Source organism: Pteropus vampyrus, unplaced genomic scaffold, assembly GCF_000151845.1.
Source record: "Pteropus vampyrus isolate Shadow unplaced genomic scaffold, Pvam_2.0 Scaffold24, whole genome shotgun sequence".
Taxonomy (NCBI): domain Eukaryota; kingdom Metazoa; phylum Chordata; class Mammalia; order Chiroptera; family Pteropodidae; genus Pteropus; species Pteropus vampyrus.
In genome coordinates, this window is record NW_011888805.1 from 5,198,386 (window position 1) to 5,209,920 (window position 11,535).

The 11,535-nt window shown below is 38.6% G+C and overlaps 1 protein-coding gene and 2 pseudogenes across 7 annotated transcripts in view; 2 read left to right on the forward strand and 1 right to left on the reverse strand.

Moving 5' to 3' along the window:
• The window catches only part of LOC111737144, a 3,128-nt pseudogene extending 1,090 nt beyond the window's left edge, over positions 1–2,038 (forward strand).
• AIG1 (androgen induced 1) overlaps positions 1–11,535 on the reverse strand; it is a 197,852-nt gene that overhangs the window by 35,350 nt on the left and 150,967 nt on the right. The window lies entirely within an intron of this gene.
• LOC111737240 lies at positions 5,624–5,742 on the forward strand (annotated as a pseudogene).

An 11,535-nucleotide genomic window follows, 5' to 3' on the forward strand; every position in this document is an offset into this window, starting at 1 on the left:
GATGTATTATTGAATTGTACACTTGAAACCTATATAATTTTATTAACAACGTCACCTCAATAAGTTTAATAAAAAAGAAACCCTGATTGGAATAAAAAAATAAAGAAATTATTTTATTTTTAAAATAAGAAATTCACCCTCAATGTTTAAAAAAAAGTCTAAACTCTACCTCTTCATCCATTGCTCTAAACTGATTAGAAAATCATCTATTTTTCTATAAAGTTATGTACGTTCAAATAATGAATTTGAATAATTTTAGTTAACCAGTTATCATTATTTCATCTAGCCTAGTTGCTGATTATCAGATGTCACACCTGGAAAGGTTTGAATGTACTTTGATGATGCCAGGCAGAAAGGTGAAGACCTGTCTAGATTACTTCATCACTGGCATCATCAGCACTAAACAGGAGCTAGTGCTGTTCCATCAGTTGTTCCATAATCGATGACAAAGGTCTGTTTTTGGCTAGCTGTGTCCGTGCCAGTTTGGCCAGGGGCAAACTTCAGATTTTTCTATATCAGGGTAACTTAACAGCTTATCATTCAGAATTTTCAGGCACTAAAGAACGTATATCTCCTTCTTTAAAAATTCATAATGCACATTATGTTTACTGATAAACAGTGTATATTAACAAAAGTAAAAACAGTGCAAAATATATATAGCACATATAAATATTGCCTTGCAGGTAGCTAAAGTTCTATGAATTAGACAAATGGTAAAAGTCTACAAACAGTCCTGCTGAATCTTTAAGTAACCTTTAGCAGCTCAGTTATAACTCAAAATCTGTAGCAGCAAGAGGGGTAATTGTTTGAGAACTACAGGTAAAAGAAATTCAGTTCTAATCCACTCCCAGGCAATATTTTCTTCAATAACTTAAGAACCAGGGAGGAAATACTCAATTCCATTCAAGACCATTAGCTGCCCAAGAACCGTAATCATATGTTTTGTTCACTGTGGTATTTGTAGCACTTAGAGGAGAGCTTGGCACATTGGAGGTGATCGATAAATATTTGTGGAGATAATTTAATCTTATTAAATAATTCTTATGGAATTATTAACTCCATTATTAACTGCAGGTGAGGTAACAAAGACTCGGAGAAAGAAATTATCTTGCCCAAGATCACAGAACTAGTAAGTCTGGAGGTGAGGTTCAAGACCAGTTCTGTCTGTCTCTAAATTCCATACTTATTTTTTCTACATTAGAATTGTATCTTTAAAAGATATGAGTTAAATAATCTTTGACTCCATAGACTTGTGAGAATGCATGATTCAGGATCCCTTGCATTGCCTCTCAACAGACCAGAACTATTTTTTGGTTGAGCCTCAAAATAAACAAAAAGGTCTTCATTGTAAAAAACATACTTGCTAAATGTGTATTTTCCTGTGGCACATAAGCATTCTGAATAATAATCAACAATGCAACAACTGTCATAACTTTTCAGTGGTGCAATGATAGTTAAAGATGGCTGGAGGCGGCTCTTTCAGCTTTGGTGCAACCTTCTTGGTCGTCCCACGCCTGGGTTCCTCTGGTACCAGCTGCCTCCACCGTATCACCTAAGTTCCGCCCAAAAGAGATCAAAGTCATATATCTAAAGTGCAAGAACAGGAATTTGGTGCCGTGTCTGCCCTGGCCCCCAAGATTAGACTGCTGGGTCTTTTTCCAAAAAAGTTTGGTGATGACGTCCAAAGGCAACAAGTGCCTGGAAGGGTCTGAGGAGTACATGAAACTGATCACTCAGAACAGAGAGGCCCAGGAGGAGTGGTGCCTTCTGCCCCTGCCCTACTGTCAAAGTCCTCCAGGAACCAGCCAGAGATAGAGAGAAGGAAAAGCTCATCAAGCACCGTGGTAACAGCGGCTTGATGAGATTGTCGACACTGCTTGATGGATGCAGCACCGATCTGTATAGCCAGAGAGCTCTCTGGAGACATGAAAGAGAACCTGGGACTGTCCAGTCTGTGGGCTGCGATGTTGATGGCCACAACCCTCATGACATCATCAGTGATACCAACAGTGGGGAGGTGGAATGCCCAGCTGCTTGAGAACTACAGAGGAAAATATTTCAATCAAAGATCATTTGACAACTAAAAGAAAAAAAAAAAGCAAACCCAGGAATGATCCGTTGCTATTCCTCAAACCTTTTAAGTTAACAGTGCTCTCAGACAGCTGTAGGTACACTTTGGATAAACAAAGGAGATAAAGTCTGGTTGCCAGAGGAGGCTCTTACGAATTGTATTGAACTGTTTTCACCATCACAATTGCCCAGCGCCCCAGTTACTGAGGTTTGACTGTTTTTTTAAGTGCTGAGTGAGATGAAGGGTTGACAGCCCAAGGAGTAAACCCTATTAACTCTGCCCTAGAAAGTACTGGTCTAAGTAGTTATCCTATCTTAAGCTCACTCTTCCATTGCTGCTAATTTTAATGAGACTGTATTTGGAAGATTATGTTCAAAAAGGAAAGCCCAAAAATATCTTGGGCTTTGCATCCTTTGTGTTTTTCTTAATAGGGCTTGGATAGGTTCTCTTTATAGAGCAGCGTTTATCACCATGAACTGACCAGCATCCCATGGCAAAGGTCTCCCTGCAAAGGTGACCCACCAAGTGGTGTCACCTCTGCACAGAGATGCTCAGACCTGAGCAGAGGGCCGGACCTGAGGAAGGTCTAAGGGCTTAATTACGATGTGAAGGAGATAGGATAAGAAAAAGGCTTTTAAAGAAGAGGCCCCAAGGAAGAAAGAAATGTAATTACGTGGAAAGATTAAGAAATTGGCTTCTGGGATCTAGCTCTGACTGTGTCTCCCTCACTGTAAGACTTCACGCAGGTTCTTGCACATTTGCGAAGCTCAGTATTGTTCTTTGTAAAATAAGGGGTTGGATTAAATTAGTGCATCTCAAACTTCGGTCATGGAGAACTAATATTTTAAGTTTTACTGTATCGCATACCAGGGCCCACTTATGTGTTAGGCATGGTAGATACTGCGCCCTGGGCCCATGAAAATGTCTTAATTTCTTTTACAATCAGAAGAAAAAAATAAACTTTTAGAGTTGAGGATTATATCCATGTTTTTACCAATGCAGTCCTAAATGTTATATATAAAATATATAAATTTATATTTATAATTTATATTTTTAAACCTATATATGCTATTTGTATAAATACGTGTGTGTGTGTGTGTGTGTGTGTGTGTGGAGGAAGGGACCCACAAATACAAAGTGCCTAGGGCTTACAAAAGCAACAAGTCTTGATGCAGCCCTGTCATGTTCCCTGATTTGTTAAAAGTTATTTTCTTACTCAATTCACATTTTTTTCTAAAATAAATGTATTTAAAGGGAAACTTATGAGACTTACAAACTCGCATAAAATGGAATATCACTTGTCATAAATAGATAATAACCACAAAAACACATACAATGAAATGAATTGATCTTAATAAATGTTTGCTAGATACGTTTGCTGTTCAAGGCCCTGATTCTGAGGCCTGCTCTATATATGTTAAGTAGGAATGTTAGTAAACATTAGAAGGGCATGAAAGACAAACTAGCATGAAATATAGACTCTCCTAAATGGAATTAGAAGGACTGAAAGATAATTGAGAATTACCTTTTCATTATGTAATTTAATATTATTTAATGTCCCTGTGCCACCTCAATTATCTTGCATGCCCATCAGGGCTACGCAGCCTATGCACTGGAATGGATCATCTATAAATTGTGGTTGTACTTTCTAACTGCTAAATTATTTGATTTGTGAACAGATAATCTTTTATCAGAAAAATGAAGAGACAGATGAGTAGGAAGTTCAGGTACTAATGGAAGAATTTAGTGGCATTTAACAGGATCAAAGAAATGGATTTATACTACACAAGAAGGATCTGGACTTGCTGTTGGGAAAAACACTGATTATCTGTGATGGCAATCAGTAGCCTATAAAGTAAAGGAAAGCTTTAGAATAAACTTTGTTGTGGAATAAATGGAGGAATGAAAACTATACTGTGTGATGGTATGAAATGAGGCCAGTAGAGTAGATGGATTAGGAGACCATTCAAGATTATTTCAGAGCTCTAGAACCTAAAATGTATATTACAAAAAAAAAAAAAAAAGAATAAACAGGATTTGAAGGCTGACTATATTTAACTGCTATCTCTCTGGTCTTTCTCCTCTCTTCAAAATATTTTTTTTTAAATAGAAGAGCTTTGGTCCCATACCATATGAGCACCAGATCAAATAGTCTTCTTCCTTGGAAGCAAACCAGCTTTTGAATGTGAGGTGTACCAGCCCAGCCCCTGCTGGATAATATGAGAGCTGGCAATCCCATGTCTACTTATTTGCATCTGCAGGACACAGGAAGAACTCTGGAGTGTTCTCAAAGTAACGTGGGCATGAAATCACCAGGTGAGCGTGCTAAAAATGAGATTGCTAGACCTAGCTCCTGGGGCATCTGGTTTACCGGATGTGCAGTAGTGGTTATGGCAGTCCCCATGTAGGTTGACCACAGCTCTAGCCTTCATGTTTGTCAGGATATCAAGGTTTCCTTATATCCCTATAACAATTTTTGATTATAAAGAAAAAATTTAAGGACGGCTGTGTGCATGTGCACGTGCATGTGTGTATATTCCTGCATTCTTGTGGGCACCCAGGCTGCAGGCCGGGCTATATATGACCAGACTTGCCTGGGAAGATGGGGTAAAGGAGAGTCCCTATGTCCTGACAAGTTTACAGGTATATCACAAATAAAAATAGTATAAAAAACTGCTCTAGGATACAGAAAGTTGTACACTCCGGACTGTAACTTGAGTATTTTTCTGTTTGCTTTCTCCACTTCAATTCTCTCTAGAATGAAAGGGGATTGATTAAACAAGAGAAATTTTTATTCTGTAATGAAGCAAGAAAAAGTTGCCAAGTTTGAAGATAAAGCTCATTGTATTAACAAAACATGATCTAAGATGATAGAAAGGGTGATGTCAGAAAAACTAACAAAGATTACAAAACACTGACTGCTCCTAACTTTTGCAAAGCTTCTGGGCTCTCCAAACAGGTCAAATGTTGGCTGAATACAGGGAAAATCAGTTGGGTGGGAGCATGCGCAGAAAGGGGCTGGATCTTCCCCTGGGGCAACTGTAAATTCAGTCAGTGGATATGGGGAGGTGTCAATGATATCCCTGGCAGCTTGGAAATCAAGATATTGCAAGCTCTAAGAAACCTAAATTTTTAACTCTGAAAACCTGACCAAATGTTTTATTGTGATACCAGAAACTATCATGATTAATTTTACTAATTGGTTAGCTCAAAACTTGCCACCCTTCCTCATTTTCCTCATCGTAGAAATATTTTAGTGTTTGAATGACAAGGCACCGCTCGTGTTAACCACTGTAGTTTCCACTTCCCCAGAAGTCAATGGAACTTCTTGTCACAGGCCTCAATCGCTTAAGGGCTGAGGTGCTGGTTTTAGTGTAGCAATGCCTGTGCGATACGACATAGAATCTCCCCAGAAACTGCCAGGGCCTTTTTGGTTGTGCTTTTTTGTGTGGTGTTAGATACCTATTCCTGCTGGCTGTCACGTCAGTCTGAGATGCTCTTATACAGGCATCTCAGAATCAGGTTAGATCAGGGTCAGAAACTTAAGATTCAGTCTACGGCCATGCTACCCTGAACAAACCCTATACTGTCTGATCTCGGAAGTTAAGCAGGGTCGGGCCTGTTTAGTACTTGGATAGGAGACCACCTAGGAAGACCAGGTGCTGTAGGCATCAAAAAATAAATAAAATAAGGGATTGTAAGCTGGCAAGGTCCTTGCAATCTGTGAGGTCAACCAAGGGTTGCCTCGCCTAAAAAACAAACAAACAAAAAATTTAGATTCACATGGAACCAATATTTATTGAGTACCATTATGTTCCAGATGCTTCCAAAATTATGTATGGGCTTAGTACTAAATTTAAGACTCATCCAGTTCTAACATTAGTCCCAACAACTCAGGATATGGTTTTAATAATTAGGCCTGATAAACAAAATAGCGATGCACATTAAACCAAGACATGCATATCTTTGCAATTAAGAGCGAACGAGCCATCATAGAAACAATTACACTAGGTCAGTGGCACCATTTTACTAGGCTATGATTTTTGCATTTAAAAAGCATTTTTACTATGACTTGAGGCAGTCTCTTGTTGAACTTTCCTCATGAAGGTATCCACAAGGTGCTGTGCGTCTGTGGTATTACTGGTGCCTCCTTTTTCAACTGGCAGCCTGTAGACTACTGAAACCAATTCTTCTTTTTGTAATGTCAGAGATGACCCACATCGTACCTTAAAATGTAACGGCGACTTTAAAGTGACCTAATAAGTCTCTTCTTCCATGAACATTTCACAATTCGCATTTGTTTTTCTTATAGAACAGTATTCCTCATTACCGCCCTTAGACAATCAAACGATTACAGTATGATGAGATACATGCAGATGTGAAGACCTATGATGGTGCAATGGCTAGAGTGATCTAGTCTGCTTGGGCGGGTTATGGGAGAACTTCATGCAGGAGAAGAGACTTAAACTGGGTTTTTAAGTGTGACCAGGACCTCACAAGCAGAAGAAAGAGTAAAGGAAGAAGTCATTCACCAGGCTGAAAAGAATAAAAAGTACGTAAAGGCACGGCACAAACTACCAAGGGGACTGTCACTGTTTCAGGACATGAAGGAGCATGAAGAAATAAATTTGGACAGGTTAGGTAGGCATACACCAAACTGTGGTGGACTTTCATATGCGCTTTGTCCTGAAAGAAGCAGAGATACCTATATAGTTTTAAACTCCTTCCATGGAGTGTAATTATACCGAGGTAGGAGAAACATATTTGAATGTTAATAGTAGAAAGAGCAAGCTGGAGCCAGGGTGGAGGGTCTATTAAAGAGAGGAGAGATTTATGTACCAACACTCCTACCTTTCCTTCCTTCTATCTTACTTGCTCGTTCCTCAAGGAAGGGACTTGATTCTCTCCATGACTTTCTCTAGGTCTTCTTCAGCCTCCCCCACCCCTCCTACCTCACCTGCAATTTCCCCTTTTCTGCTCCTCTCCTTTAATAAGTACCATAATGCTGAAAACAACATAGGGAAAAGAACAAAAAAGGAAGCTAGTCTTTAATTTTGGCAAATATACATTTCACGGGTAAACACGTAAATATGACTTCTCTCATCCGTCTCGATTTTATGTTACTTCCCCCATTATTAATTTATGCGCATAAATACTGAAGACATAGGAATAAGAATAGCTACCATTTACTGAGCTCCTAATATATGTTCAATTTTATACTAGACATTTTTCACCCATATCATATTTAATTCTCACAGCAAATCTAATGAGTTATTTTCACCTTCATTTTATAATTGAGGAAATGGAGGAACAGAGCGATTAACTTGTCAGAGGTCATGTAGAATTAGTAAACGGTGCAGCCAGTATGAGACCTCACATTTATCTGACTCCAAAACCTGTGCTTTTACTGAGTGAGACAGTTTCCCATGCTTGTTTGTCTGTTCATTCATTCAGTAAATATTTATTGTACTTCTACTATGTGCCACTCATGACTCTGGGTACTTAACACATATCCCAGAAAAGAGCAGACAAAGATCCTGGCCCCCAACAGGTTGCTGTTCTTGGGAATACAAATACAAAGTCTCCAACTTTAGAAAAGCCCAAGTTCATTAGGGTTGCATAAAGATTACATGAGATCGTACAGTAAAAGGGGCTTGTACAATATATGAAAAAAAATCAAGTTATTTTGTAGGATCTTCTACTTAAGACAATTGGCTAAATAATACTGTTTAATATTTACTGCATGCCAAGAACTGTAATAAGTACCTTACATGGATTAAAACTCATTTACATCTCACAATGACCCTTTGAGGCATATGTTATTATCAATTTCATATTATAAAAACTTGAGGCACAGAGAAATTAAGAAAGTTGCTCAAGGTTATTAAGTAGAAGGTGGTAGATATGGGCTTAGACTTGGGTACTTTGCTTTCTGAGCTCACCTTTTAACCATGATGCTATACCACCTCCGGAGCTCTTAGAAAGACCTGAGGATAGGGGAGTAGCCAGTGGAAGAACTGGTATTAGGAAGGGCAACTCTTGGTCTTATGGCTGTGTCAGAGGGAAGGAATCTGGGACCTTCTCTCATACACACCATTCACTTAAGAAGATTCCCAGGGCTAAGGGATGAATGGCCTCTATGAAGACAATCAGACCAGACTTTATGCTCATCTCGTAGGTACTGAGGACCTCAGATAGGTAGAGATGCTGGGATGAGAATAACCCCAAACCACAAACACAAAGAGGCATTCTCTTTCTGAGTTGCTATTTATGCTACCTTTCATGTCTTTATTTAGTCTGTTCTCCTTAAAAATATTTCGAAAGCATTTTAGGATGTGGGCTGAAGAATGATGGAAGGGAGAGCAAGGGGGAATGTGGACCAGGCAAAAGAAAATTCGACTGTTCCTATAGTCAGTAAAATTGAAAGCATTCTTAGAGCTCATGACACACTGATAGGTTTTGGGAATAAGTATAGAAAAATAAAACTCATTTTTAGGAGCATTCTGAAATTAAAAAAACTTAAAAAATAGGAAACTAGGATTTCAATGTTATATGCTGTTCAAAAATTATTTTGAGCTCAATCAATTCCACTCACCCATATATATATGAGCCTCTTCAAATGTGAGAGTATTCCTCTAAAAACACTTTATGATCATTTGGGTTCCTTCTCCAAAATGTCTCATTATCTTCAGAACAAAGTCTAAGTTTCTTAGCTCTGCCTTTAAAGTCTCATACTATCAGATTTAACCTACTTTTCTAGATTAATCTCACATACTTTGTACTGGCACCTGTCACTATTCCACCAAAGGCCTTACATGTTCATGCCTTTGTTCACATCTTTATCTCTTACTGGAATCCCTCTGTGTTTTGCACCCTCTTTTTAGTATATACTTATGACAGGATCATTTACAGCTCTTCAAAGAATCATCCCTCATAGTTCTCTGCACTTTCATAATGAAGCGGAGCCACTGTCACTAGTTCTGATCAATGGCTTATTTTCAAAGAAGTGATATGCATACTTCTAGGACAATATCAAAGCTGGTGTAATTGCACTGCCCCTGCCACAGTGACCTGGAAGTCATGATTGAAATGATGAAGCCATAAGATGAAAACATCCTGGATCCCTCAGTTACTACCTGGAAGGGAGTTAGGGAGCTGTCCTAGAGCCAATTGGACTGCAGACATTATGAAATGAGAAATAAACCTTTGTGGAGTTAATTTGCTAAGATTTAAGGGTTAATTTGCTACCTTAGAATAAGGTAGCTTATTCTGACTGGTATGCTATTCCATACTGTCAGCCCTATCCCAGAAATAATTAATCCTTCTTTTTTATTTGTGTTCCTCCTATGTACTTACGCTATGGCTCTCCGCGGCCCCTCCCCCCCTCCCTCCCGCCTTATAATGTTATAGTTAACACAAAGGAAGTGATCCTGATGCACTGGGAGCACTGCTTTAGGGAGAAGGAACAAACCTTATTAACCATTGTATGCTTAGCTCCCTGCACAGTGCAAGAAACTTCATGGGGTCTCAATAAACCTTCGCTCGGGGACCATGATAGTATGACTTTTCCTTAAGTAAACCCTATTTAACCAGTAATTGAAGAGGAATAAAAAAGTAAGTTCCCTGGCTACAATATATAACCAAATAAAAATAATACATTCATCTTGAAAGCACAAAAATTACATTTTTATTGCAGAAAGAAAGGGGGCTAGTTTGTTCCAAACCATATTCATATGGGACCAAGTCATCAAACTAAAGCTGTATATTCACAAAATATATAAGGGAAGTCATTTTTTAAAGTGAGACACTAGTAACACATTCCATTGACTTTTAATTTCATTATACTCCTCTATTACACTGTACAAGCAAATTTCAGTGATCTTAAAAAAGCTTCTTCACTGAGTCTTCAAATACAACGATTTCAAATGATTTCAATTTACCCTTGTTTATGATAAAATAAATGTTATTCTGATTGATTGGCAAATGTCTACTAGCAGTAATAAGCGCAATTATATCTGACATGAAGACATTATAAAATCCATAACCCAAACCTTTAAAGCCTGATTTGAAATGTCAAATTCGACTTATGAGGACTAGTTATAATCCTGCTTCATGCAAAAAGCATTAGGTTAATGCTGGAGCAAAGTACTGTTGCCAAACATGCACTGGCATAATTAATCAGGGATATTTCAGAAACGAATTGTCTCCAAGAGGTTATTGATTTACTGTCACGACACGTTATTCTTATGGCTGTGCTAGCACTCTAGAGCTGGGATGCACTGGCATGCATTTTTCAGTGAGTAAGCCTTGATCTATCCTTCTGGATTCCTGCCATCCTGCACTGACATCTGCAAACACTCACATTTGACAGCTTCATGCCTGAGTGTGGTGGCTTCCAAGCTGATTAGGATTAGTTCAGAGGGGTTTTGGACTAGTCTGAGTATAATCGAAAGCAGAGAGCAATGAGTCTCCATAGAGTGACATGCACCCTGCAAATGACATCATAATAATAGAGAACGTGCATGTGCATACACACAAGCAAATACATATATGCATACATCCATGCATATAATCATGCAAACACATCTATGCATACACACACTAATATTAAAGGAGATTTCAGTTTTGACCTTGAAATTCATCCCCATTATCTATTAAACTAAATTCAAGCTCTTACAGAAGCACTATATTAAATACATATAAAGCAGCTACAACTTAGCTCTTTTTCACAATGACTCCATGACTATCAGAAGGTACTACTGTCAGAGGAAGCTCTTAAAACACAGAGTAGTCAAATGTTCTCTCAAAGATTACAGGGGAAAATAATGGGGAGAAGGAGGCAACTTAGCTGACTCTCAAGCTTTTTTCTCTGTAGTCTCTTAAACAGATAAAGACACAATTTCAAAACAATATTGATGGTTACAGAAGTGTGGGTGGGCTGATAGGTGAGGAGAGAGGCCTCTGTTACCCTGGGCACAGTTGACATGTCGAGTTCAATCCCCCTTCCACGTCTTTGTTTAAGCCATATTTCCCTGTGCATTCTATGTCTTGGCCGTACAATCATCAGCGCAGCCAGTCTGAAACCTGCGTCTATGAAATTCGTCGAGGGGATACCTGCAACGGAGGGTGCCTGACAATTCACAATTGCACGGCAAGGCTATGAATGCGCTGACACCGGCATTTATGGGGACTTAGTGTTTTTAGGAGATCAGAAACTGGTCAGTATATTGTAAAAACTACTGCTTATTTTGGGGGCTATAAAGTCAGCTACTGTAATTTAATAAATGGTCATGCATGACTAATAAGCCTCCTTGACTTGTAACTGGGTTTCTTATTAAACAGGTCATAAAGTTAGCACTTACTCATTTTAAAAATTCATTATCAATTTGTAGCTATTCAATACCTCATTCAGCTGAATAAGGCACACAGTAGGCCATCTAGTTTGGGTAGCTGTGGATTTGAGG